Raw genomic sequence first — 22,940 nt, forward strand, 5'->3', positions numbered from 1 at the left:
TCTACACCTGAGATATTTATTGTTTAAAGTTTAGAGGATAGAGACATGTTTAAACCAAGAAGAATAGAACAGTACATTTTATGCATGAAACCCATGTGTCCATATTCCAGCTACTCACTCTGAGCCTAAAAACAAACTCTACACAAGTAACGCTACACAGTCATTTCCCCTCATTGTAAACCTGTGCTGTGGCAATGTGTTGGTCGAGCGTTCTTATGTGTGTTGAGTAGAGGATGTTTCTGGCCTGACTCTGTCAGTCTCTCTGCTTCTTTCTCAATGTCTGCACTACTTGCCTTCACTCTTTCTTCATCTCTGTGTCTGTGATGCAAGTGTGGATTCAGAGGCGTGCGCTCTGACTCTGTGTTCAGAAGACTTCAGACAGGCTCTGGCAGGCCTTCAGTCATCCGTCTCTGAGCAGCAGCTCAACAGATACAAGCTCATCCAGCAGAAACTCACCGCAAAATAACATCCCAAACACTCGCCCATCTGAAATCACGTAACCTCTGAAGCTAAACCTTTTGCACGGTGTCCTAACCAGACCTGCTGTGATAAAGCTACTCTCATTGGCCCATATAACTAAATATTATATGTCAAATATCATCTGACTGTATGTGAGTGTGTCATGTTTGAGTGCAGACAGATCGAATAACAGAAGACACTTGTTGCTTCACATCTGGTTAGGACACAGAATGGGTGAATTGTGCAGTAAGTCGAACCTGCTCATGTTTACTTTCTTATCCCGCAGGATTTCTTTGCATCTTCCTTAATGGGTTTCATATTCAATGCTTGAAAGGAAATCAGTCGAATGAAAAAAGCAAATGAGAAACTAGAAAATAGATTAAATATCATGAAAACTGATTCAAACTAGCACTGCAAAAACGACAACTAAAGACAACGCAAGACGGTGTGTGTGTGTGTGTGTGTGTGTGTGTGTAATTAGTGTTATACAATAGAAAAATTCCCATAAATCATCCTCAGGGCTTAGGTTTTTACGTAATGCCACATGATGGTCTCACTTTATATTAAGTGCTTAGTTTTTAATAATTTAATGAATAATTAATTAAACAAATATTATAAAAGAGCTGATGTCAGTTGTTTGCTTTGTCTGTATATTTGTATATTTATAAATATATATTAGAAATGTTTGTATTTTTGGTTTAGAATTGTGTGATCACTACTTCATATGTTATTACTACAAATATGTAACAAAGGACAAATGGGATGACTTAATATAAAGTGTTACCTTGTTTATTCAAAGAATTACTGAAAAAAATCTTAAAATGCTCTGAAATTTATGTGATTCTTCAAACAAATCTGTGTATCTGCTTTGACATAGTAGCTAGAGATAGAGGACAGTATGAACACAAAAGACAGAATTGTTCAAAAGAGAAAATAAGTTTCAAACTGTGCAAGCATATGTTTTGAGTCATCGTATTGTGTGGGCGAATCTCGTTAAGACATGTTTGAATAATATTTCACCTCAAATTCAGATGAAACAAGAAACCAGTTAACATAATTTGTAAAAAAAAAAAAAAAAAAAATTATAAAACCATTCATAAAATATATGAATTATATTTTTGCAAAAAGAAAATGTAATTCGATTAAAATGATTCAAAATAAAGTGTATTTATACTTGATAACTTTTGTTTTTATATAATGTGCCCAGACAAGCAGAATTTTATTAGTGTACGATAATAATGAGAATGTAATGAGAATAACTATTGAGGGGAAGAAAATCCTTTTAGTAATGACTATTTTGGTGGAAAATGTGTTGTAAAATATGTAAACAAAACTACTAATGGTCCTAAAATATGATAGTTTTCTTAATGCAAAAAATAATTTCTTATTTCTACCATGGATTTTGTGCCAGACTTGACATGCTTCATGAGATTCACCTAACAATTATTAATGCAGTTTTTGTGGACGTGTTCAATAATAACCTATTAGTTATACGTTGTCAAATAGCTGCTTGATTTTCTTCAATGAATTAATTAATAATTTTTTTTAAATAAAAATAATAATGTGACTATGATAATTGTTTTGGTTAAATTATAATGGGACCACATAATGGTCCATTTGGAATGATATAACTATCATATATTTTATATATGAAAAATGTATGAAAAAAACACTGGTGTGCTGTTGGTTACTAACTCATGGCAATTATGAGTTTTTTTTCTGTTTTTCATTATTTTCTTCATATTTTTCACCCACACGCATCATTAGGAATCAAAAAATAAAAGTCCCTGAAATCCTGACCAGAGGATTGTCTCTGAACACAGGAACACAGGAAAGGAAAGCACTGTCAACCAAAGGCAATAGCAATAATGTCCTGTCACACGCTGTGTAGTGAACTGAAGCATGACAGAAGTGTATTTAAGAGAAAGATGAACAAATGTCACTGAGAGGCTCTGGATCTTAGTCAGGGGGTCTGGATCTTTGTGGTAGATCCATCATTTTCACAACAAACTCTGAGCCGCTTCTGCTTTGATGTTTAGTTCGTATGTTTGGCAGAGATGACTGAGAGGCTTTCTCTGTTTCTGGATCAGCATTCATATCAACGGCAGATGGAGCTTCTCTCTGTGTCAGTGAGTCAAGTGAAATGCAGCATACGACTACAGGTTCTGCAATGAGACAAAGGAACGCATGTAAGATTTCTGCTGAACAAGCAACTCATTATGTTATTTATTATATTTTGGTGGCACTTTCCGTGAACAGGGTACAAAAGATGGCTTGACAGTTCAACTTCCAGAGGACCAGTGAATTTAATCATCAACCCCAGGAGAACAAACGCAATATTATATGAGCTTTTTATTTTATATAAAATTGTGGTGACACTTGCTTTTGGGAACCAGTTCTCATTATTCACTATTAAGTGTGACTTTTCATGTCAATTCTGCTTTATTGTCAATTCTTCCACATGTACAGTACATACAGTACATACAGAGAATCGAAATTGTGTTACTCTCAGACGTCAGTGCATACAGATAACACTAACAGTAGAGCCTAAAAATCTAGATCAAATATAAAATATAAGATACAACTATACAATAAGGGCATGTAAAAAAGACATATAATAAAAATAAAGTAAAATAAAGGTGATAGAATGACGTCAGTTCTTCCCTCCAAACTGAATGAGGTAATGAGCAGACCAGTGCTGCATAAAGTGACTGGTGCATGCAAAGTATGTTTGTCTGCAGTGGGGTGGGGGGGTGAGTTGGATCTGGGGGGTGGTGGAGGATTCATAGTTCTGTGGTGCCTGGGGCAGAAAAGGAAAGGGGGGCAAGTTCGGGAGCGGGTTCAGCTTCCTGACAGCCTGATGGATGAAGCTGTCCTTCAGTCTGCTGGTCCTGGCCTGGAGACTCTGCAGTCTCCTCCCTGATGGCAGCAGACTGAAGAAGCTGTGTGATGGGTGGGTGGGATCACTTGCAATGCAGAGGGCTTTACGGGTGAGACAGGTTCCATAAATGTCCTGGAGGGAGGGGAGAGAGACACCAATGATCTTCTCAGCTGCTCGCACTATGATTTGCAGAGTCTTCCAGCAGGACGTGTTGCAGGTGCCATACCACACAGTGATGCAGCTCGTCAGGATGCTCTCAATGGTGCCTCTGTAGAAGGTGTACATGATAGAGGGTGGGTCTCTATTCCATCCTGATGATCCGACGGTAGCTATTCGCATCTCAGCTTGTCTAACAGACATTTATTCCTGGATGATGGACCATCACCTTCAACTCAACCTTTCCAAGACAGAACTGCTTGTGATTCCAGCAAACCCATCGTTTCATCACAATTTCACCATGAAGTTAGGCACATCAACCATAACTCCTTCAAAAACAGCTAGAAGCCTTGGAGTTATGATTGATGATCAGCTGACTTTCTCAGACCACATTGCTGAAACTGTCCGATCCTGCAGATTTGCTTTATTCAACATCAAGAAGATCAAGCCCTTTCTTTCGGAACATGCTGCACAACTCCTTGTTCAAGCTCTTGTTCTGTCCAGGCTGGACTATTGCAATGCCCTCTTGGCAGGTCTTCCAGCCAATTCTATCAAACCTTTACAATTAATTCAGAACGCTGCAGCAAGATTAATTTTTAATGAGCCAAAAAGAATACGTCACACCTCTGTTTATCAATTTGCATTGGCTTCCAATAGCTGCTCGTATAAAATTCAAGGCATTGATGTTTGGCTACAAAACTACCACTGGCTCTGCACCCATTTACCTAAATTTGTTACTTCAGACTTATGTGCCCTCTAGAAGCTTGCGTTCTGCAAGTGAACATCGCTTGATTGTGCCATCCCAAAGAAGCACAAAGTCACTTTTACGGACTTTTAAAGTAAATGTTCCCTCCTGGTGGAATGACCTCCCCAACTCAATCCGGATAGCTGAGTCCTTAGCCATCTTCAAGAATCGGCTTAAAACACATCTCTTCCAACTTTATTTGACCCTCTAACTTTAACACTCACTATTCTAATTCTATTCTTTAAAAAAATCTAACTACCTTTCTAATCTTTTTATATTCTATTTTCTTTTCATTAATTATGCAATTGTATGTGTGTGTGTGTATGTGTAAAGACCTCTAACACTAGCTTGCTCTATTCTTTTTTTATTCTATCTGTTTTCTTTGTATTATATTATTTAAAATCCCATGCTATGTGTACTTTGTTAACCTAACTGAGACTTGTTATAGCACTTATATATCATTGTTCTTTTTGTTGTTTTTGATTGCTTCCACTGTCCTCATCTGTAAGTCGCTTTGGATAAAAGCATCTGCTAAATGATTAAATGTAAATGTAATGTTAATGTCTCTGGCTCTTCTCAGTTTGCGAAGAAAGTATAGACACTGCTGTGATTTCTTGGCCAATGCTGCAGTGTTTTCAGTCCAGGAGAGGTCCTCTGTGATGTGCACACCCAGGAACTTGGTGCTGCTCACTCTCTCCACAGCCGCACCATTGATGGTCAGAGGAACATGCTGAGTGTGCGCTCTTCTGAAGTCAACAACAATCTCCTTTGTCTCCTCCACGTCAGAGAGAGATTGTTGTCACTGCACCACCCGGCCAGGCAGCTCACCTCACTCCTGTAGTTTGTTTCATCTTTAGTGCTAATGAGACCCACCACAGTCATGTCATCCACAAACTTAATGAAGAGGTTGGAGTTGTGTGACGGTGTGCAGTCGTGGGTCAGCAGAGTGAAGAGGAGGGGGCTCAGCACACATCCTTGGGGGGCCCCAGTTTGATGGTGCTGGATGTGTTGCTGCCGAACCGTACTGCCTGAGGTCTTCCAGGCAGAAAGTCCAACAGCCATTTGCACAGCAAAGTGTTGAGCCCCAGCTGGACCAGTTTATAAATGAGCTTTTGTATCTATATGTGTGAGTGCTGAGTGAAGGGCTGTTGTAATGGCATTATCGGTCGAGCGTTTGGACCAGTATGCAAACTGAAAGGGATCCAGGGAGGGGGATCCCTAGACTTGATATGGTGCATGACTAGCCAATCAAAGCACTTCATGAGGATGAGAGTAAGTGCAACAGGATGGTAGTCATTGAAGCAGGATGGAGATGGCTTCTTGGGGACTGGAATGATGGTGGTACAACAACAGCCTGACTAAGTGAGATGTTGAAAATGTCTGTGAAGACATCAGTGATTTCTGTTGCACAGTCTCTCAGTACATGCCCAGGGATGTTGTCAGGACCCGGAGCTTTGTGTGCACTGATCCTGCTGGAGGATCTCCTTACACTGTCTGGGGTGAGCGTCATCACCTGGTCACCAGGAGGAGGTGGAGAAAATTTGGTAAAATTAAATTTTCAAATTATGTCACTTTCTAAGTGTCGCAAATGTATGCACTTTATCATCGAATCTGACTCCATTTTAATATGACCTTGAATTTAGATTGTCATATGAATTGGTTGCTTGACCATTTCTAATTCTTATTTCCTAAATGGAAATTCCCTATAAGCTCTTACATTCTAAGTACGCTTGATCTAATAATAAGTGTTAGTCAGATCTCTAAAGATACAGTTGGTGTGCCCTATGCTCCATCTCACCTGAATTTTAGTCCATTACTAACCTAACGCAGGAAATGCGGTAACAAGGATACTTTCTAATCTACTAGAGTCAATAATCACAGAGTAAAATGGAATAGAATCAAATGTTACATGTTAATAAGTATTATGCCAATTACGTAGCCAATTCAAAGATATCAAATCAATACAAGACATCAAATTATCAAAGATGAATTTAAGAGTAAGATGCATACCTGGCTTTTAGAAAGGTACATAGTATGAAGTGTGTGGACACACTTCATGCTATGGGCTCATTCTTGCTACAGAAGGCCCTGATCCTCTCGCAACAGTTCCTTAAGTATCTCAGAGCAAGATAAACATCCCCCGAGATGGAGACAGGAACTATCAATTGGAATTTGCATTAACTCAGGTCCCAAACCTGGCTGGTTTACAATTCAATGGGAACAAAAGGTAATTTACATGGAGGACCCTGGGAAAGGGCACTCTCATTACAGTAAGCAAAATATCTCTTGACTCTTTGGATCTGTACTATCTTTTAGTTTACTTTTGTAAGATAGAGACTATTGTACTACTTGCCTTGAGACTATTCAAATGACACTAAACATGACTGTCAATATTACTTGCATCCATGTAGAACATTATACTATTGACCATTCTGAGTGAATTAAGTAATTTGAGAAAGGGATTTCCTGCACATCCACTCTGTGGCCTTCTGTAAAGTATGTTCATTTACTGTACATGTACTCAATACTTGGTAGGGGCTCCTTTGGCTTTAATTACTGCCTTAATTCGGCATGGCATGAAGGTGATCTGTTTGTGGCACTGCTGAGGTGGTATGGAAGCCCAGGTTTCTTTGACAGTAGCCTTCAGTTCATCTGCATTGTTTGGTCTCTTGGTTCTCATTTTCCTCTTGACAATATCCCATAGATTCTCTATGGGGTTAAGGTCTGGTGTGTTTGATGGCCAGTCAAGCACATCAACACCATGGTCATTTAACCAACTTTTAGTACTTTTGGCAGTGTGGGCAGAAGGAAGCATGAAGTGCTCCAAAATTACTTGGTAAACAGGTGCAGTGACTTTGGTTTCCAAAAAAAAAACACAATGGACCAACACCAGCAGATAACATTGCACCCCAAATCACCATAGACAGTGGAAACTTAACACCGGACTTCAAGAAACTTGGGCTATGAGCTTCTCCACCCTTCCTCCAGACTCTAGGACCTTGGTTTTCAAATGAAGTACAAAACTTGCTCTCATCTGAAAAGAGGGCTTTGGACCACTGGGCAACAGTGAACCTCTGACGTTGTCTGTGGTTCAGGAGGGACTTAACAAGAGGAATACAACAACTGTAGCCAAATTTCTTGAACGTCTGTATGCCTTGCCCCCAGCCTCAGTCCATTCCCTGTGAAGTTCACTCAAATTCTTGATTCGATTTTGCTTGATCCACATAAGGCTGCGGTTCTCTCAGTTGGTTGTGCATCTTTTTCTTTCACACTTTTTCCTTCCACTCAACTTCCTGTTAACATGCTTGGATACAGCACTCTTTGAACAGCCAGTTTCTTTGGCAATTATTTTTTGTGGCCTACCCTCCTCATGAAGGGTGTCAGTATTGTTTTCTGAACAAATGTCAGATCAGCAGTCTTCCCCATGATTGTGTAGCCTAGTGAATCAAACCGAGAGACCATTTTGAAGGCTCAAGAAACCTTTGCAGGTGTTTTGAGTTTGTTAAATGTGAGCCAAAATCATCACAATTAAAAGAACCAAAGACTTAAACTACTTTAGTCTGTGTGCATTTAATTTATTTGAATTTCACAATTTGAGCTGAATTACCGAAATAAATGAACTTTTCCACGACATTCAAATTTATTGAGATGCACAGATACATAAATATATATACAGTATATATATATATATATATACAGAGGTGGGTAGAGTACCCAAAAACTGTACTCAAGTAAAAGTAAAAGTACTTCTAGAAATATTTACTCAAGTAAAAGTAAAAGTACTAGTCTTGAATAGTTACTTGAGTAAGAGTAAAAGAGTATCGGATAAAAAATCTACTCAAGTAGTTAGTTACTAGTTACTTTGTGTCATATACTGAGCCTATTTTTATTTAGATATATAGATAAAATGTATGTAATGTATGTGTGCGTGTATAAATGTATATATTTCATCAGCCTTTACTCCAATTTATGTAATTTATTATAAAACCCTGTCTGTTTACTTAAGTAACAGATATAGGTGTCATGCCATAACATATTTTTAATACGACTGACTTTATATTAAATGTGAATTTAACATTGAAAGTTAATGTGATATAAATATTGCTACTAATCTTTCATTGTTCAGAAAGAGAGCAAATAACATTTACATTATTAAAGATAATTTTCACTGACAGTCTAGATTTCAATCACTCTCAGAAACTCCCATTAAAATCACTGAAACTGTTAACACTGTGAAATCAATATCTTAATTAAAGATTCGTACACACATCTGCACTTTGTTGTTTCTGCGAGAGAATTCGCCAGAAAGAGGTATTCAGTCAGTGAGCGAGTGAAGGAAGCACCGGCATTTTAGCGATGACTCATCTGAATGCCTCTGATTGGCCAATGCTTTAATAAGCTCAAAAGAATCATGTGTGATTTGTTATAATGCGCAGCGCTGTATAAACGCATCTATCTCTGGCTAGCGCCAGCAAGCAATCACAGATCTGAATTTAGCAGCTGATAATATGACTCGCTGAACGTACTTGCACTAGTGTCATTGTATTAAAATTAATAAAATCTTAATCGGCTATTTTTTGTCTCTTGGAAGCTGCATTCAACTTGACTCCCCTCTGTTATAAGCCACACGTACAACAAACTAATGTCACAGTGGTATCGTGTACTGTAATCGAATGTAGCCCAAGTTGTTACCTGTTAAACAGTAGACAGCACACGCGGTGTTCATCTAATAGGGATCTCCATCGCTAGCAAATAATAACCTTTGCAGATATCAATTCAGTGCAGTTCCAGCCTGCCAATTGGTTTGATCAAGCCTTTGAACAGAATTGACTCAAAGAATGAATCATTCGCGAATGGGCATCGCTCATTGCCCAGAGAAAAGTAGACGGCGCGTTTGGAATAAACTGAAGCATTATAACATTTATTGCATTAAGATAAAGTAACGAGAGGAGCGTCGCCCACAGTAACGAAGTAAAAGTACAGATTTTTCCCCAAAAATTTACTCAAGTAAGAGTATAAAGTACCCATCTTTAAATATACTCCGAAAAGTATTCGTTACCCCAAAAAATTACTCAAGTAAATGTAACGAAGTAAATGTAACTCGTTACTACCCACCTCTGTATATATATATATATATATATATATATATATATATATATATATATATATATATATATATAAAACTAAAGTTGTGGTCAAAACTTTTGGACAAAATGGTCCAATGTCTATTGTCAAACACAGAAGACACTTTCAGACCAAGCAGCTTTCTGTTGTTCAGTGCCATGTAATCAAATTAACCAACTTAAAAATTAGCTAAATCTATACGAAGAACATTTTGTTGTCATGAAACCCTCTAGTTGTCCAGATTCCTATAGAAATGATTTGGTTCTCGCCCATGAATTTTCTCTTGAAATTCCCAATAGTGCAGTTTCCCACTGAAACGACTGGATTTTGCCTGTGTTGAGTACTTCGGATGAGACGTTAAACCGAGGTCCTGACTCTCTGTGGTCATAAAAAATCCCAGGATGTCTTTCGAAAAGAGTAGAGGTGTGACCTCAGCATCCTGGCTAAAATTCGCCCATTGGCCTCTGACCATCATGGCCTCCTAACAATCCCCATATCTGCTGATTGGCTTCATCTCTCTGTCTCCTCTCCACCAGTACGCTGGTGTCTGGTGGGCGTTCTGGCGCAATATGGCTGCCGTCGCATCATCCAGGTGGATGCTGCACACTGGTGGTGGATGAGGACATACCCCCCTGACAATGTAAGCGCTTTGAGTGCCTAGAAAAGTGCTATATAAATTTAATGAATTATTATTATTATTATTATTATTACAGACTAGTGTTGTCAAATTATTAATTGCAATGAATCACATCCAAAATAAAAGTAATATATGTATGTATATTGTGTATATTTATTATGTTTATATAAATACATAAAATACATAAAAACATTTGCACGTTTATATTTCAGAAAATATGTTATGTTTATGTATTAAATATATTTATATATAATATAAATACTAGAATATGAATATATAAATTTATAAACTTTGTGTGTATTTATATACATAATATATATACACAGTACACATACATATAATTAATAATAATAATTCATATATAATATAATATAAACAATAACTTTTATTTTGGACGCGATTAATTGTTTGACAACACTAGTAAAAACATTTAAAATTTTCTTTACATGCTCTTTATAAGTTGTGGGACATCAAACTACACCATATTCATGGAAGGTGCCTGGTCATTTACTTGGTGCACAACTAAAACTAGTTCCAACCGACGTATAATGAGTCATTAACAATTCTTCAATCAGTGTTGACCTGTTATGCCCTCTTTTATTCCTCTGTCTGATATTCTCAATCTAACTCTTCAATTTCATTAAAAATTCCAGTGCAATCACTATACATTCTAAAGCAGATTTAAATTAATTTCAGAAGAAGAGGGTTAAAGTGGTCAGGCTGACTTTGAGAGGTCACTCTGACATCCAACATTAACCATATTTACCGCTTACGTGGCCTTTGCTACTTTCGTGCGCTTCATCCTTTTTCTGCGCATGAGGGTGACTTGAGGCCTCTTCAAGCCAGCGATGAGCAGCAGCAGTCTGGGTCGGGACTTGGTGAGCCAGCTTCTCAGTAGCGTCCCCTTGGGAAACCTAGAAAAAAATCACATCCCATGAGTCCAAAAACATGTCAGCAAGCACCTCAGTGCTCCTCAGGTAAAGTCGAAATGAGTTCACTGACAACTGCTTTGTCATACTCAAAGTTGTACTTAATTTAACCGATTCTTGAACTGAATTTAGGTGTTTGTTTTTTATTGTAAAGCTTGAATCAAAGGTAAAGCTCTCCATAAATAAACTTGACTTCACTGTAATGGTTATTAAGTTATTAATGCTGAACAACATCTGTCAAAATGTGTCACAAATGCTACTGTGAGGAGCATGGAGCATGGAATGAGGAGATGTGGAGTAGACTTCAAACAAAGAGACTTTAATAAACATCTAATGGAACTAGGAACACATACGTAGCAGGGAAAGACGACATTCAATACCAGATGAAGAAACATGGAAAGACACAGGGTTTAAGTAATGGGAATAATTATGGGAAACATCTGGAACTTATGAGGGAACACCTGAAATCAAGGAACACAATGAGACATGGGAAAAAATGTCTCCTGTCTCCTCTCCACCAGTAAGCTGGTGTGTGGTGGGCGTTCTGGCGCAATATGGCTGCCGTCGCATCATCCAAGTGGATGCTGCACACTGGTGGTGGATGAAATATATTTAAATATATTTGAGTGCCTAGAAAAGCGCTATATAAATGTAATGAATTATTATTATAAAAAAAAACAGGATGAGTCCAGGGGCATGACATATCGCCCCCCTCTCAGAAGGCGCATTCTCATGCCGCAGGAACAACATAGGGGCAGGTGGCAGAGGAACCCGAGGCAGAGAATGAGAGCCAATGAGCCAGGGCAATGGAGAAGATCTGGAGAGCCAGATGCAGAGCAGATGGTACCGGTAACTGATGAGGAGGTGTGGATCCGAAAGGCCACAGTGGAACTGGAGCAACAGATGACTAAGGAGGAACCATAAGGATGAAGGAGCATGACAGAGCTGGAGAGATGAGGAGCCTGGTGGAGCTAGTGGGCTGCTGGGCCATGGCTGAGAGTAGGGAGCTAGGAGCCATGGTGGAGCAGACAGATCAAAGGGCTGAGGCGGAGTCCAAAGCTTAGACGTTGGAGGATGGGAGTCCCATGGAGCTCACACCATATAGATGGTGGCCTGAGGTCGAGCAGAGGGGCTGCCAGATGACAGGAGAGGAGGAGGCAGGAGTGAGTGGGAGGGCAGGCATTTGTGAAACTCTGGGCTTTCGGGGCCTAACTCAGGAACGGGAGCTCTCTCTGGGCTTAACTCAGGAAACGGAAGCACTCTCTGGGATTAACTCTGGAACGGGAGCACTCTTTGGGCTTAACTCTGGAACGGGAGCCCTCTCTTGGCTTAACTCTGGAGCGGGCGCACTCTCTGGGCTTAACTCTGGAACGGGAGCTCTCTCTGGGCTTAACTCAGGAAACGGAAGCACTCTCTGGGCTTAACTCTGGAACGGGAGCTCTCTCTGAGCTTAACTCAGGAAACGGAAGCACTCTCTGGGCTTAACTCTGGAACGGGAGCACTCTTTGGGCTTAACTCTGGAACGAGAGCCCTCTCTGAGCTTAACTCTGGAACGGGATCACTCTCTGGGCTTAACTCTGGAACGGGAGCACTCTCTGGGCTTAACTCTGGAACGGGAGCCCTCTCTGGGCTTAACTCTGGAACGGGAGCTCTCTCTGGGCTTAACTCTGGGACGGGAGCCTTCTCTGGTCTTAACTCAGGAAACGGAAGCACTCTCTGGGCTTAACTCTGGAACGGGGCCACTCTCTGGGCTTAACTCTGGAATGGGAGCCCTCTCTGGGCTTAACTCAGGAAACGGAAGCACTCTCTGGGCTTAACTCTGGAACGGGAGCTCTCTCTGGGCCTAACTCAGGAAACGGAAGCACTCTCTGGGCTTAACTCTGGAATGGGAGCACTCTTTGGGCTTAACTCTGGAACGGGAGCCCTCTCTTGGCTTAACTCTGAAACGGGAGCCCTCTCTGGGCTTAACTCTGGAACGGGAGCACTCTCTGGGCTTAACTCTGGAACGGGAGCACTCTCTGGGCTTAACTCTGGGACAGGAGCCCTCTCTGGTCTTAACTCAGGAAACGGAAGCACTCTCTGGGCTTAACTCTGGAACGGGACCACTCTCTGGGCTTAACTCTGGAACGGGAGCCCTCTCTGGGCTTATCTCAGGAAACAAAAGCCCGTTAGCATCAGCGGCATGGTTGCAGCTAACTGCGCTAACATTGCTAATACTCTATTCACACACATTACCACTGCTGTACTCACTGTTACTTGCTTTAATGGCGGATGAATGTCTCCACTCTGTGCAGCTCGAGCTCGAGGCCGTGGGAAAGCAGATTCGCGACCTGGAGGTGAGGCAGGCCCAGCTGAGAGAGCGGAGAACCGCGCTGGAATCATCCCGGGCTGACGCTCACAAGTCCGGGGTAAGTATACAGCGATCTGTTAACAGTCCCACCACGTCTACTCCGTGTGTTTCTCTGCACAGGCCCGGTGCACCCAGGACGCGATCTTCCCAGATGTCCTTCACTGCGACGCCGGGACACCACGGACCCTGGGTGCATCCACAGCGGAGGACGCGAGCCGGGTCCCGGGCGACGACTTCTCCCCCTCCTGCCTTCGACATCTCCATCCGGAACCGCTTCGCTCCCCTCCGCGAGACAGGACGCGACGCTGTGATCATCGGAGACTCCATCGTCCGACACGTAAGTGCTACGTTAGCCGAAGGTAAAGTGCACACTCATTGTTTGCCTGGTGCTCGTGTTCTCGATGTTTCTGCGCAGATACCCGCGATCCTGAAGGTCGACGAGAGCCCCAGAGCCGTCGTGCTTCACGCCGGGGTTAACGACACCACGCTGCGGCAGACGGAGACGCTGAAGAGGGACTTCAGCAGCCTGATCGAGACGGTTCGCAGCACGACGCCCGCGGCGACGATCGTCGTGTCAGGACCACTGCCCACGTATCGACGAGGACACGAAAGGTTCAGTAGACTTTTTGCTTTAAATGAATGGTTGTTGTCATGGTGTAAAGAACAGAAACTGCTATTTGTTAATAACTGGAATCTTTTCTGGGAGCGTCCTAGGCTGTTTCGCGCTGATGGATTACACCCCAGCAGAATCGGAGCGGAGCTGCTCTCTGACAACATCTCCAGGACACTTCGCTCCATGTGACTAGTAAGACAATTCTCTAATAACTATTATGATGAGTTTTGTTCCACCCGCTTAAATAATAAAAGTACTTGTGCTGTAAAAACTATTAAGACTGTGTCTGTTCCCCGAATAGTGAGGTCAAAATATAATGTAGGATCTAGAAAAAATCTTATCGTAATTAAACCAGAAAAATGTAAAGTAAATGAACAAAAACAATTTTTAAAGTTTGGGCTCATAAATATTAGATCACTCACACCCAAAGCAGTTATTGTAAATGAAATGATCACAGAAAATAGTTTTGATGTACTCTGCTTGACTGAAACCTGGCTAAAACCAAATGATTATTTTGGTCTAAATGAGTCTAATCCACCAAACTACTGTTATAAGCATGAGCCCCGTCAGACTGGTCGTGGAGGAGGTGTTGCAACAATATATAGTGATATTCTCAATGTTACCCAGAAAACAGGATACAGGTTTAACTCTTTTGAAATACTTCTGCTAAATGTTACACTGTCAGACATGCAAAAGAAATCTAATGTATCTCTTGCTCTGGCTACTGTGTATAGACCACCAGGGCCGTATACAGAATTCCTAAAAGAATTTGCAGATTTCCTCTCAGACCTTCTAGTTACAGTTGATAAGGCGCTAATCATGGGAGATTTTAATATTCACGTTGATAATGCAAATGATACATTAGGACTTGCGTTTACTGACCTAATAAACTCCTTTGGAGTCAAGCAAAATGTCACCGGGCCCACTCATCGTTTTAATCATACACTAGATCTAATTATATGGCATGGAATCGATCTTACTGCTATAGATATTGTACCCCAATCTGATGATATTACAGACCATTTCCTTGTATCGTGCATGCTGCGTATAACTGATATTAACTATATGTCTCAGCGTTACCGTCTGGGCAGAACTATTGTTCCAGCCACCAAAGACAGATTCGCAAATAACCTGCCTGATCTATCTCAACTGCTATTTGTACCCAAAAATACACATGAATTAGACGAAATTACTGACAACATGGGCACTATTTTCTCTAATACATTAGAAGCTGTTGCCCCCATCAAATTGAAAAAGGTTAGAGAAAAACGTACTGTGCCATGGTATAACAGTAATACTCACTCTCTCAAGAAAGTAACTCGTAGTCTTGAACGCAAATGGAGAAAAACTAACTTGGAAGTTTTTAAAATTGCATGGAAAAACAGTATGTCCAGCTATAGACAGGCTCTAAAAACTGCTAGGGCAGAGCATATCCACAAACTCATTGAAAATAACCAAAACAATCCAAGGTTTTTATTTAGCACAGTGGCTAAATTAACAAATTACCAGACGCCACCTGATTCAAATATTCCACCAACGTTAAATAGTAATGACTTTATGAATTTCTTCACTGATAAAATAGATAACATTAGAAATACAATAGCGAATGTAGATTCTACAGCGTCTAACACTTCAGTTTCATCCATCGCACCCAAAAATAAACTGCAGTGCTTTACAAATATAGGACAGGAAGAGCTAAGAAGTCGTGGCCTGGTGGTTAGAGAGTTGGACTCCCAATCGAAGGGTTGTGGGTTCGAGTCCCGGGCCGGCAGGAATTGTGGGTGGGGGGAGTGCATGTACAGTTCTCTCACCACCCTCAATACCACGACTGAGGTGCCCTTGAGCAAGGCACCGAATCCCCAACTGCTTCCCGGGCGCCGCAGCATAAATGGCTACCCACTGCTCCGGGTGTGTGCTCACAGTGTGTGTGTGTGTTCACTGCTCTGTGTGTGTGCACTTCGGATGGGTTAAATGCAGAGCACAAATTCTGAGTATGGGTCACCATACTTGGCCGAATGTCACTTCACTTTATTTTCACTTTATTAAATAAACTTATCACTGTATCTAAACCAACAACATGTTTATTAGATCCTGTACCCACTAAATTACTGAAAGAGTTGTTACCTGTAGCCGAAGAACCGCTTCTCAATATCATTAACTCGTCGTTATCTTTAGGTCACGTCCCAAAACCATTCAAGCTGGCGGTTATCAAGCCTCTTATTAAGAAACCAAAACTAGATCCTAGTGTACTGGCAAATTATAGGCCTATTTCAAATCTTCCATTTATGTCTAAAATTTTAGAAAAAGTTGTGTCTGCTCAATTGAGCACCTTCCTGCATAAAAATGATCTGTATGAAGAATTTCAGTCAGGTTTTAGGCCCCACCATAGCACAGAAACTGCACTTGTTAAAATTACAAATGACCTGCTTCTTGCGTCAGATCAAGGCTGCATCTCATTTCTAGTCTTACTTGATCTTAGTGCTGCGTTCGACACCATAGATCATGACATACTCATAGATCGATTACAAAACTATACAGGTATTCAAGGGCAGGCTCTAAGATGGTTTAGATCCTACCTGTCCGATCGCTACCATTTTGTTTACTTAATTGGGGTGTCATCTCATTTATCATCAGTAAAATATGGAGTGCCACAAGGATCCGTCCTAGGTCCCCTTCTATTTTCAATATACATGTTGCCCCTTGGTAATATTATTAGAAAATACGGAATTAGCTTCCACTGTTATGCTGATGATACTCAGCTATATATTTCAACGAGACCAGATGAAACTTCCCAATTATCTAAGCTAACAGAGTGTGTTAAAAATGTAAAAGATTGGATGACAAATAATTTTCTCCAATTAAATTCGGATAAGACAGAGATATTAATTATTGGACCAAAAAACACCACACAGAATCTTGTAGATTACAATCTGCAACTAGACGGATGTACTGTTACTTCCTCTACAGTCAGAAATCTGGGTGTTATATTAGACAGCAATTTGTCTTTTGAAAATCATATTTCCAATGTTACAAAAACCGCATTCTTCCATCTTAGAAACATTGCCAAGCTACGAAACATGTTATCTGTTTCTGATGCAGAAAAGCTAGTTCATGCTTTCATGACCTCTAGACTGGACTATTGTAATGGACTTCTAGGTGGTTGTCCTGCTTCGTCAATAAACAAGCTACAGGTAGTCCAAAATGCAGCAGCTAGAGTCCTTACCAGGTCAAGAAAATATGATCATATTACCCCAATTTTATTTATTTATCATTACTTACCTATAAGGCCCTAAATGGTTTAGCTCCTGCATACCTAACTAGCCTTCTACCACGCTACAACCCATCACGCACCCTAAGGTCACAAAACGCTGGACTTTTGGTAGTTCCTAGGATAGCAAAGTCCACTAAAGGAGGTAGAGCTTTTTCACATTTGGCTCCCAAACTCTGGAATAGCCTTCCTGATAATGTTCGGGGTTCAGACACACTCTCTCTGTTTAAATCTAGATTAAAAACGCATCTCTTTCGCCAAGCATTCGAATAATGTATCTCTTAAATTGTGAGTGTAGTTGCATCTGCATTTTTATTCTTTAGCTTGGGTTAAACTAATTTTACTTTGTTGGATCAGCAGCTATGCTAATGATGTCTCTATTTTGTTTCTATGTTTTGCCACGGGATTTACATCCCGTGGTAACTAGGATTTACACAAGCTCCAGTCTGGATCCAGAACACCTGAGAAGAGATGATGCTGACCCTCAGAGGACCCCAGATGATCCTAACCTTGAATCAACAAACAGAACTAACAATTATTGCTACATGTGTGACTGCATCCTATAATTACTATTAATTAATAATATTGATAGTTCATCATCTAGCTGACTACGTCTTGTATTATTATTATTATTTTTATTTTTCTAAAATCCTGTCAAACGTGCACAAACTACTAGCTACTACTAAATATTGTAGAAACATAATTTTCTGTAAAGTTGCTTTGTAATGATTTGTATTGTTAAAAGCGCTATACAAATAAACTTGAATTGAACAAAAGCACTCTCTGGGCTTAACTCTGGAACGGGAGCCCTCTCTGGGCTTAACTCAGGAAACGGAAGCACTCTCTGGGCTTAACTCTGGGACGGGAGCCCTCTTTTGGTTTAACTCTGGAAAAGGGAGCACTTTCTGGGCTTAAATCTGGAACGGGAGCACTCTCTGGGCTGATCTCAGGAACGGGAGCTCTCTCTGGGCTTAACTCAGGAACCGGAAGCACTCTCTGGGCTTAAGTCAAGTCACCTTTATTTATACAGCACTTTAAACAATATAGATTGTAACAAAGTAACTGAACAGCATTAAATAGGAAAATAGTGTGTCAATAAAGCAAAAAGACAGTTTTATAATTGAATTCAAGGATGTCATCATTTAACTCAGTTCAGTTTAAATAGTATCTGTGCAATCAAGTCAACAAAACTGCTGGTAATTAAGTGTCCCCAACTAAGCTAGCCAGAGGTGACAGCGGCAAGGGACTCTGCCGCTCTGGACTCTGGAACAGAAACACTCTCATTACTGGACTGGGAAACGGGAGCCCAGTATTGCAGTTAGAACAGTTGTTGTACAATATTTGCAGATTTTAAAAGCTACATTTTCCAATTGCAATTTTATGTACTAATTTGTTTACGTAAATACGTACTTATTTATGTACTTACATATTTATATATTTACGTACTTATGCACTTAGGTATTTACTTACATACTTGCGTACGTACGTATTCACGTATTTACATATATACGTACTTCAATATTTATGGACTTACATATTTATGGACCATATTGACATACATACTTGCGTTCATACATATAAACTTATGTACTCACTTATGTACTTTCATATTTACGTACTTACATGCATACATGTACATATTTATATACTTACGTATTAGGGGTGTCGCGATATACCGGTATTGGCGATAACCATGATATTCAAAGCAACAATTATAGATATCGTGTTAATTTAGTGTGTGATGATATACCGGTATTAGCAATAACCACAATATTTAAAATGAACAGTTCTCTTACGATAACACCACATGTAAATACTCCAGTGTCAGTACCTGGTTGAGCTCCCAGGTGGCAGTACTGTGCCTTAACGCTGACACTGTCACACAAGAAGGAGACAGCGCTCGCAGCTACTCAGAGGAGAGCTGTGTTCATCAGAGTAAGTTGCCATTATTTTACTGGTCATAGAATGGGAAACGTTATATTAACCTGTTAACAGCAGTTTTCTGTGTTCATATATTTGATTAAAGGGTGATTATTTTAATAAGTAACGCATTTTCTTTACTCGTCTATTTTTTGTATTTGCAATCATTACGGCCTGTGCGTAGCCACACTTTATTTCTTTGTTCAAATCTATTAACAGTTACATGATTAAAACTGATCTTGCTGCATTAAACTCTATAAAATGTTAAGTTGGTCGCAGTGCCATGCACTGAATGCCTCATCTGCGGTCATTCTTCAATTAGGTTCATTAGTTAACATATATAAATAACATTAATAATAAACAATATTTCCACAGCATTTATTAATCTTAGTTCATGTACATTTCAGCATTTACTAATGAATTATTAAAATCGCAAGTTGAGTTTTTAAACATGAATCCACTGTGAACTTACATGAACATTTACTCCATTTTTATTAACATTAACAAAGATTAATAAATTGTGTAATGTATTGTTCATTGTTCATTCATGTTAATACATTATTGTTATTAAATGACATCTTATTGTCAAGTGTTACCATTAATATTTATTCATCATACTGTTGAACTTGACAGTATTTTTTCTCTTGTTATTTTATAGGAGCTGCAAAGAAGACTGAGAAAGTCTTGTGCCCTGCATTTATCAGTATCAATATTATGTTCGTTGGGTGAAAAAGAAAAACTCAAAGTAAAAAATGATTTGACTTATCTTTTCCCCTCCAAGGTTTCTATAGATATCACGATATATCGATATCGTGAATTCTTATGGCCACAATAACCGTGATATGAAAAATCGAATATCGTGACAGCCCTATTACGTATTTACATATACGTCTTTATGTATTTATGTACTTATGTTCTTACATACATTCTTACATACTTGCATACTTCTTACTCATGTACTTACTTGTGTAGTGAAATATGACTTGGACATTAAATGTAAATCCATATATTTACTCCATATTCAATCATCACTGATAGTGTTTAACATGCTATGTCTGAGCTATGTTGTTCCAGACTAACTGTACAGTGCCGAGCGAAAAGCACATAAACTATTTCAATCTTACTGTTCAAGTATATGGTTCATTGGTCTCTTCTGTCACACTAACAGCTGTAAATCATTGTGTTCCCCATGTCATGTTAAGTAGACGAGTCCTGAGATGTGTCATACTGTCCAGAAGCTGGGGCTTTACTTTGTCCTGTATGAGTGAGTGACTGTTTACTTATGTTTAATAAGGTGTTTCATCTACGTTTGACCACACACAGTGCAATTCAGTTACAGAACCACACAGATTAATTCAGATTACTGATGGACTCTTCCAAACAGCACAATCAACGTCTTGAGCATTTCTGTATCGACAATTAATTTAAACAATGACTCAACATAGACAGACAGACACTCAATTTTTTTCCATCACACCTTTCCTTTCCATTTGCCATTAAAACTTATACAACAGTCTGCATTGCTTTTTTTATTATTATTATGATTTTATTTATGTATTTTACAACCAACACTTTATGATAAGGTCCCATTTAAAAAAATAAAACAAAATTTGTGGATTCATGAACTAACATTAACAAACAGCAAATAGATTTGTTACAGTATCTATTAATCTTTGTTAATGTTAGTTAATAAAAATACAACTGCTTATTATAAGTTCAACTTAGCTCAGTGCCATTCAATAATACTACAATAATTACTCATTTATATTACGAATAATACTAATAGATACTTTTTATTTTAATATATGAAATTAATTAATTGCTGAAATGAACAGACAATGACTAAATTAATAAATGTATTTAAAGTATTTAGAATTACAATACAACTGTTCATCATTAATGTTAATACATTTTGTTAGAATTAGAATTAGTTTGTACTTTTATATTGTTTTCATTTTACTTAAATATTTTTAAAAATATATATATTTTTTCATTTATTATTATTATTATTATTATTATTATTATGTCTATAATATTTATCAGTTTTTAGTTCAGGTTTAGTTTCTAATTATTTTAGTAACTATTTAGAACTAAATCTTTTTTCATTCCATTTTATTTATTTGATCTATCTATAGTTTCAGTTACCTATAATTATCCTGGTTAACAAATGGAAGCTTATTTTTAAGTTTTAAAGAGTTAAACAGTTTAAAGTTATACTTTATAAAGCAAGGGTCAAAAATACACAATTGTGTGGCCAAAAAGTCAATTATCCACTGCCAGACATTAAAAGGTTGCCATGCATCAGACAAAATTGTATATTTTGTACAGTAACACAAAAGAATCATGATGTTTAACCAGTGCCCATTTTTAGGGCTCTTAAAAGCATCAAACTACACTTTTTTTCCACCTGACTGCTGCAATGAGCTGCATTATAAAGAGAGTCAGTCACATGACATTTACCACTCAGGTGACTGACTCTAAGGATGTTTCTGGAAATACATGCCCATGCAAAGCAAAGATGGCCGCCTCCAGGAGAGTTCGCTCCAGGGATTTAAAACCTCCTTGGAAAGATGGCATAATAAAACCCTTAAGATACAGTCCATATTCATCTCACAAGATCTAGAGGTTCACCAGATAACATTTAACCAGGCCAACATTCAATCCAAAAATCCCAAAAAATCAAACACACATTGTTTACATTTCCCTATACCTTCCTGCAATTGGTATGATGATTTATTAAATTTTATGGCATCAGCTGGCAGTAAAATTAGACTGATGATTTTACAGTGAAATCGAAAGAGGGGAAAACTTCCCATCCTTCTCATTCTCTGCATGATTTCCCTCCAAAACAAACTTTTATTTTCCCCTCTCTACAAAGCGTCTTGGAAGTGTAGTGTTCCCCAAAAAAATCTGCACAGTACCAAGCAGCAAAACTTCTCACCGAAGCACATTTAAGAAGCCTAGCGTCCTGAAACCAGCCCCTTCACACACCAAACGCTCCAATTACAGGACTTCAGATGAAGGGTGACAGTATAACCCAGCTTTGATACTCACGTCTCGCACGTCTGACTGCTGAGCTAAATGGAAAATATAAAACTTCAATTGTTTCAACTTTTGCTGGTTGAGCACGACCCAACGGGCCAGAGAGAGATCTAGCAACGTTTAGACGTGCTTCGACCTCGCTGAGGCCATTGTTGTTTCCCCAGAGGGGCTCGATGTTAAATGTGGCGAGAGCAACATTGTTTGTTTTGCGACCTTGTTTTCCTCTTTTGCTTTTCTTCTTCATCCAATTCTGTCTCTGATGTTAGCACAAGATTTCTTCTACAGGAAATCTGGCCGATGCATTTACAGTCATCCATTTAGTTTTTTGCTGGTGTTCTCATAAACCAAATAGCTTCATCAAGGTGTCCAACATGGATGTTACTTCACAGCTGGGAAGCTATGTTGATCCATCGTTTTACTGATCTATTTATCTCTTCTTAGATTTCTTCAGTGTTTAGCAGGAACTTCATAGATGGAAGTCTTTTCAAAGTCATTTTGAGATATCATATCCGAATATCATGTTCACAATATCTTGACATTCAACTTGAGATTCAGTCCAAAGGTCGTCAAAGATATGTAATAGCAAAATTAAAACTAGCAAAAAAAGTTCTAGCAAAACTGAATGTTAGTCTATGCGTTGCCAAAAATAAAGAAATAAAATGAGATTGAGTTGACAGAGCTACAACTGCCTTCTAGTTGGAAATTCTAGGTCGAAAAACAGTATTTCCAACAACCCAAGAACTATAAACACAATATAATCTTAAATGAAACACAATCAGTCATACTCAAAATAATGACAATAAAACCAACCGGAAC

General features: G+C 39.1%; 2 long non-coding RNA genes across 2 annotated transcripts in view; one reads left to right on the forward strand and one right to left on the reverse strand.

Moving 5' to 3' along the window:
• LOC132160172 (uncharacterized) overlaps positions 1 to 22,940 on the reverse strand; it is a 23,219-nt gene continuing 279 nt past the window's right edge. Inside the window, exons 2-3 of the long non-coding RNA XR_009437958.1 lie at positions 10,769 to 10,916; positions 1 to 2,624 (exon numbers count right to left, since the gene is read on the reverse strand). This is a non-coding gene — a long non-coding RNA (uncharacterized LOC132160172). The remainder of the gene's footprint in view (positions 2,625 to 10,768; positions 10,917 to 22,940) is intronic.
• The window catches only part of LOC132160173 (uncharacterized), a 24,242-nt gene continuing 16,910 nt past the window's right edge, over positions 15,609 to 22,940 (forward strand). The window contains exon 1 of the long non-coding RNA XR_009437959.1: positions 15,609 to 15,684. This is a non-coding gene — a long non-coding RNA (uncharacterized LOC132160173). The remainder of the gene's footprint in view (positions 15,685 to 22,940) is intronic.

Source organism: Carassius carassius, chromosome 16, assembly GCF_963082965.1.
Source record: "Carassius carassius chromosome 16, fCarCar2.1, whole genome shotgun sequence".
Lineage (NCBI taxonomy): Eukaryota > Metazoa > Chordata > Actinopteri > Cypriniformes > Cyprinidae > Carassius > Carassius carassius.